At 37.7% G+C, this 7,546-nt stretch overlaps 1 non-coding gene across 1 annotated transcript; it reads left to right on the top strand.

Annotated features, from left to right (window-relative positions):
- Nucleotides 1–242: 242 nt before the first annotated feature.
- LOC111911780 (small nucleolar RNA R71) lies at nt 243–349 on the top strand. The gene has a single exon (XR_002856970.1). It is a non-coding gene; the product is annotated as a small nucleolar RNA R71 (small nucleolar RNA).
- Nucleotides 350–7,546: the final 7,197 nt, after the last annotated feature.

Raw genomic sequence — 7,546 nt, 5'->3', positions numbered from 1 at the left:
TTCGGTCCATGGTATTTAGCATTGCCATCATAGCAGCCATTTCTTCAAAACGTGCACTCCCAACTCCTTTTACGCCTTCATTCCTTGGATTGTGGTATTCACGAGAATGCTTTGCAAATTCTTCAACTAATTCCTTGACTTCGCCTAGATTTTTCTTTGTAAGTGGTCCATGATAATCAAGGAGATTCCTTGTCATTACATTGACCCCGTCATAGAATATGGACACTTCTTGTTGAATGTTACGGTCATGTTGAGGAAAATTCCTTAACAACCCCTTGTAGCGCTCCCATGCTTCGTAAAGTGAATCATCCAGGTTTTGCTCAAAATTGGCTATTGCCTTCTTGAGTTTAGCTATCTTGGATGGTGGGCAAAATTGGTCAAGAAACTGCTCACGCATTTGAGCCTATGTAGTGATTGTACCCGGTGGTAGTGCTTTTAACCAATCTTTTGCTGCACCCTTGAAAGTGACGGGTAGCATCCTTAGCAAGACGGTATCTCTATTTACATTCGGGACATTGAAATAATCAACTATATCGTTGACTTCATCTAATTGCTTAAACGCATCCTCATGATCATTTCCATGGAATGGGATATCCTTCAGTGAAGAAAGGATATGTCCTTTCAGCTCGAATGTGGCAGTGGCAGGAATGGCAGGTTGTACTCAACCTGGACCAACATCATCTTTACTTCTCTTTCTGTAAGCTCCCATGGACATTTCTTCAATGTTTTCCATCTCGTTCCTTGGCTCGTTTTTGGGTTCACTTATATGTAATTCAAATTCAGGCTCAGTATCGTATTCGGATTTGGGTTGGACAACTATTTGATCTAAGTTTTCAAGCTTGCTCTTGTTCTTTGAAGATGAACATGACTCCTTTGTTTTCTTCCCCGACTTCTTTGAGCAAACTGACTTGAATTCTTGTAAAGGTGTCTTCTTTGGTGTTTGATCTTCCTTCACGTTCTTATCTTTCTTTTTGTGAAGGGTGGACTCTTGGTCTTCAAGAGGTGGCACCAAAGGTGTGTTAGAGCCTCTGGTCATGAACTCCTGAAATAAAACAAAAATAAAAACGTAAAACTGAACTAAAATAGAAAACTAAACTAAAAATCAAAGGAAACTAGAATTTACAGTTTTCACGTCGTGAGCCTAGGGGTTCATGTCGTGAATCATGTAACTAAAAAAAGTAAATTAAACTATGCTTGGTAAAATAACTTTTTGCAGGTTTTATCCCACAAAAAGGATCGATTAATCAAAAGAAATAAATAATTTATAACTAAGTCGTTCCCCGGCAACCGCGCCAAAAACTTGATGTGCACAAAAGTACCCACTAATTTTAATATTTATAACCTAACTAACTTAACTAACTAAAATGCACCTAGGCAGTGTACCTATTCGAATTATAAAATAGTCGGGTAAGTCGGGTGTCGATCACAGCGAACGGTCTTTACTAATTAATTTATCTACTACTAAATTAACCTAATTTTAGAGCGAAGATGGGGTTTTATCTGATATTACAAGACCATATGAACTTAAGTCACCGAATTCAGTCAATTAATTAAAACACTCTTGTTTAGTTCAAATCCACTTCCTCCTTATGGTTATCTAGCTATTATGGATTACCAAGTTGGTCACCAAATATTATATTGTTAGCAATTTAAGTCTAAATTTACTAATCTTTTTACCAATTCATGAACTACCTTGTATGGTCATACATAAGAAAAAGACATACCTAGTTATTAGTTATAGGTATGCTATGTAAGATTTATTATGTAAACACAATTATGGTCATAATTTATGTTCTCTAGCACAACTAAATTTATTTACTTTAATTACCATCTAAGATTTTGGTCGATCCTAGCTCTAGCATATTAGTGTTCACTAAATCACTAGGTTATCAAGTTTATGCAGTTTAATGATCACTAACTACACATAACGTGAATTCAAGCAGCTAAAGAAACAAATATTAACATGCTAGGTAGTAACAAATCGAACACAAGCAATTTACCAACTAACAAATCCAATAATCATTAAGCTAAACCATATGTTAGAAGCTTCATCTAGCTAAACAAGAGTTGCTAGATTCAGCTACTCATAGTGGCAAGTAAACATACACAAATCAAAGTGTAAGACATGTTCAAGTATCAAACAAATAAACTAATTATGAACCTTTACTCCTTTGGTGTTGAAAACCTTTTTCTAGAGCTTCTCTTCTGCTAAAATTCGTCTTCTATAACCCTTTTCTCCAACCAAAAGTTCCCCAAGTCGTAATGGACAAGCCAATTTATAATATTCACGAAATTCATATTTCACGTTGTGGAAGGATGTTCCACGTCGTGGTTTGAGTGTTATCCGTATCGGGCAAGGATTTTACTTCGCGTGTACTTATCTTCTAGAGGACTCATGCCACATCGTGGCCTTCTAGTTCACGTCGTGACTTCGGTAAGTCCCTTGGATTTCTTCAACTTTTGTACTCCAAGTCTCCAATGTTCCAAGTATTGTCAATTTTGGTCCCTTTCTTCGAAAATGCTTCACTTTGGCTGCAAATAACAATCTATCCTTATAAGTACCATTATTTTATGAAAATAAACGAAATATCAATAAAAATGTAAATAAATAATGCCTAAAAAATATGTATAAATATGGCAATATCAAAATACCCCACACTTGTTCTTTGCTTGCCCTCAAACAAATCTAATTATTAATGCAAACCTTAATCACCATCATTACATAGAACAATCCAACTCAAACTCAGCCATTATGCCAAGACCTCAACGCATGCAATTGTGTCTAAAAATTTTCCTTAGTAACCCCCCTCAATTCAAAATACTCACAATCCTCATAAACAGTCACCCACTTCTTTAGAACAATGCTCATTTTATGCAACCCTCCGAATCCATCCTCTGTACATAAATAGATAATTACAACTTTTAGAAGATACCACAATATGGAGCTCTCAAATTCTTCACTTCTTCGATTTTTGACCTTTGATTTCACCAACTTTTTGTGTGATTTATATATCTTCAACTTTTGAAACTTCTGAATTTTTGATCTTTGATCTTCATACTTTGATACTTTTATGCTCCAAAAATTCTTTAATTTTTCACTTTTTGGTAACATCTCTCTTTTTTTACATGTACTCACTTTTTATATCATTCAAAAAAATAACCTACATTCTTAAGCATGGGCGCTTAACTTCAACCTTTATTGGTTAAGACATAGCTTTCCTGGATACATTTCAGGTTTAGGCTGCTAAACATATCGCATTCCTCAAACTAAGCGAGGATGTGTTTTTGTTCTATGATTTCACTAGAATTAAGGAGGCCACAAATGCACTATAAGGTGTTTTGGCTTGACTAAACATTTGAGATTTTATCGGATCAACCAATGCAACACTAGCAACATAAGTTCAAATTATTATTAAAATTTAAAATTTACCAAATTTTCTAGTAATTTTACTTTTTCGACCTCCTACCCCACACTTATTACATACAATTCCCTCATTATATGCATAAACTAAATAAAAGCAATAAAAGGGAGAAAAAGGAACAGACTCCCCGGGGATAGTGGTGTGATTGAACTCCATAAGTGTGGACAACATGCGCATCTCGAAAAGGAACCTCTTCTGAACAAGCACTCGGACCTTAAACTCGCGGAGTATGTAGATGAGCCCTCAAGCAATGAATCGAAACTTCAATCTTCCATAAGAAAGGATGCAAATCTCTAAAGCATATAGAATAACGTGGGAAAGAAAACGCCACATTGTATGGTATAGGAAATGAGCCATAATAGTCTTCATAATGATCCAAAAACAAACGTGGTACGCCATAAGGTACAACGCGCCAAAGGACTTCATGTTTATAAAATCACAGAATCACGACGTGATAAGGATTGCCACGTTGTGGTGCCACACAAAAACGTAATCTCAAAATCCAATGAATATCGGTTCACGAAGTGAAATCGTTCGCCACTTCGTGAAACCTGAGCAATCAGGAAATAAAAATTTCCCACTTCTTCTTAAACCTTGAACGTTAAACAATGCCTTAATGGGTTAAGACTCTTCTAGTTTAGTATTTTAAGACTCTGTTTAATTCAATCTTCTCTTTGACACACCCCACACTTATTTCCAATTGTGGGTCTCGACTCTTGACTTACAACTCTAAACGACCTTTGGCTAAACATAACCGCTCATAACTCCCGACTTCCTTCCCTAGACTCCGTAGCAAATATGAAATATAGCAACCAAAGGAAAGAAAGTAGTAACATAATAATTTCATGAGTCTTACAAACCAAATTAAGTTTCAAACTAAACAAAAACTAATAAAAACTAAAAACCAAATAAAAAGTAAAATAAAGCGATCAATCATCATCTTCACGTCTTTGACCTCCACTTGGTCCTTCTCCATCTCCCCTTGGTATCTAAAGCTCCTCCCAAGTCGGTATGTAAGGGCCTTACGGTAGCACGAAAGGTAGTCGAACCACACCCATGTGAGAAAACATGGTTTCAAGAAGTTGGGTGTTATATGTCATTCCACCGCGAAGATTATCCAAATAAGAACTAACCCGACTTTGAAACGGGTCAGTGGGTTCTCCACCCTCATATGGTGTCGCGTGACGGTTTTGCTCCATATCTCCCCGGGCTCTCACATTCCTTCATCATCTTGCCAGAGGTTATTGCTCGGGTTGCTCTCCTTGTTGCTCATCATCCTCCAGGGGTATAACATATCCTCCCCCGGCATTTACCACTACTCTCATAACCCCCAAAACTTGAATTGGCAAATCATTGTCTGGGAATTAGGTAAGTTTCCGAACAAAATTGGGTGATAAAATCCCATATGACCGGGCACGGAGAGTGACCAAATGTCCAACCGTTATCGGATTCCCTTGCCTAGAACCGGCCGCTTTCTTCCCCATGAACCTCACAAGCATATATGGTAGATCACAACAAACCCCAGGAGTAATAATACTCCACAAAAAGAACAAATTATGAATGGACACCTTATCACCATGGAGCTTGTGATTGATCGAAAAGGTGACAAGGCGATGAAGAAAACGATACACGAGATTCCGAATCTATGATTCACGAGAATCATATGTGTGATTGGAGATAGTCCTCCAAAATTGGGCATCTAAAGTGCCGGGTGTAAAATCTCGAAAACATCCAAGAAAGAATGGCACAAAAAATGGGGATTTAGTTTCCACCTCCGTGTACAAGCCCATGTGCCATGCGAACTCGAGAAGACTGCACTCGCGAAAAACCCCGCCCAACCGGAAAACTAGTTCCCGGTTATAATGAAAGTCCATAGTTCGTTCTTCAAAGCCTATGGTAGAGAAAAAACCCACTGATAATTCCCGATAAATGGGTTCTTGAATTGTAAACAAGTTCCTCCAACCGTGACATGTAAAATAAAAATCATTTCCTTCATACACCTTTGTCCAAAAATGCTCCAATTCTGAAACCATACCCACACCTCTAAGCCAATTCCAATCCATAACGGGTGCTATCGCAAACTCTCGATTATATAGCCATCCCAATCGGTTCTCATATGTTGTTAATAATGCCTGAGATATATTCCATGGAAACCAATACAATGGGTGAATGCTTGCCACATCGATTGGATTGTTTTCCTCCTGTTGAACAACACGCCTAGGGGACATACCTAAAATCACAAACAAACCAAAACCAAACAAAACACCAAAAGTATTAGAAAAACGAAACAACATTTTGTTCGCCTAGCATTCACGACGTGAACTAGTGTTTCACATCGTGGTATGCAGTCGGACGTGAAACTTAGATCGAGTATATAACAGTCGAAACCCAGCAAAAATAACACTTGGAGTTTGTTTTTCTGACTAAGCTAAGACCATGCATCCGTATAACACCAACTAATTTAACCAATTTGGGACTTCTAATTTCTAAGCAAACCCTAACCATCAAATGGCATAAAATTAAGACCAATGGCAGCAATTAAAGGATGAAATACATATCAAATGGAGTTAGAAGACAAGAAAACGCAAGTGATTTCGAAGAAAAATGAAGAAAATCGGCTGTGGGGTGTTCTTGCTCCCGTTCGTGCAACCAGTGGAGTAAACAAATGGTAGGTCAAAGGGCTTACATAACTGGTCCCCGACCCCCCGTGTTCTTTTAACGGCCACGTTGTGAATGATAATTTCATGTCGTTGTTTGATTTAGGGGCCAAATTAATCCGGTCCATAAAAAAAACATTAGGCTAAGAAATTAGGCCACTGGAAGTCAGTCCCCATAATTCCTCAGTCGCCACGTCTTGAAACACGTGTCCACGACGTGATTTCAGTTTGAACTAAAAATTAACTTAGTTAATGACATATATTTAGTTTCATTGTTCACCACTTAAATCTAAAGTACCCCACAACTAATTCTTACCAATTAAGAGTTTTTAGATGATGAATTGATCACTTCCCTAAACTAAAAATGTAAAATCTCAAAAGAAAAGAATAGAAAAATGCAAAGCAAACTCGGGTAGCCTCCCGAAAAGCACTTCTTTTTGAGGAGTCTTGAGTTTTGCTCCATGCCTTCTAAGTTGAATCTTCAGATGAGTCCACCACCAGCTGGATCTTTTGCTCCTTCCATCGCCTCTTGTATGCTTGGACTCATCTAATGTACGCCTTTTTCAAATTTTCCTTTTTAGCTTTCACCTCGCCTATGTCAAGCTTCCTTTATGTTCCTTTTGTTTCCAATTTTTCTTCACACTTACGCTCCATAGTATCCTTCTCTTCCTTCACTACTGGACTAGTCGCCTTTGATGTAACTTTTCCTCATTTATCAAAGATGTTGGTTTTGTATAGGCAATAACTTCATCGAAAAATGGAATGGATGTTCTTGGTTTAGTGCGTTTGGCTTGCTGAATTGTTTTGATTTCTTCTTCCATAAGCTTCTCTAATTCTTCAAGTTCATTCTCTTCATCAATGTTGAACACTTCACTTTTAACATCATATCCTTGAAATCCATCTTTTATTCCAAAATCTTCCATATCATCACCAACTCTCAATGTAAGCTTAGATTCACAAACATCAACTAAAGCACCAGCGGTATTTAGCAAAGGGCGACCAAGAATGATTGGGATGTTTGCATCCTCCTTCATATCCATAATGACAAAGTCAACTAGGAAAACAAATTTCCCAATTTTAACAAGGATGTCTTCAACAATTCCCCTCGGATGCGTCACCGAACAATTGGCCATGTGGATGGTCATTTTTGTTACCTTCATCTTCTGGATATTTAACTTTTGGTAGAAAGAAAAAGGCATCAAATTTATGCTAGCCCCAGAATTGGCTAAAGCATATGTCTTCAAATTGTTTCCAAACTCACATGGAAGAGTGAGGCGTCCGAGATCTCCCATCTTCTTAGGTAACTCTCCCAATACAGCCCTTGAACTTTGCTCACTTAGAATCACCTTAGAATTCTTCTTTAGTTGGTGACGAGTGTCTATCAAGTCTTGTAAAAACTTTTCATATTCGGGAATTTTGGGTAATGACTCGACAAAAGGAGTATTAATCAGGATACCCCTCACGTGC

Source organism: Lactuca sativa, chromosome 8 (genome assembly GCF_002870075.4).
Source record: "Lactuca sativa cultivar Salinas chromosome 8, Lsat_Salinas_v11, whole genome shotgun sequence".
NCBI lineage: Eukaryota > Viridiplantae > Streptophyta > Magnoliopsida > Asterales > Asteraceae > Lactuca > Lactuca sativa.
The sequence above is the reverse complement of the archived record's forward strand: the minus strand, read 5'-3'. Positions and strand labels throughout refer to the sequence as shown.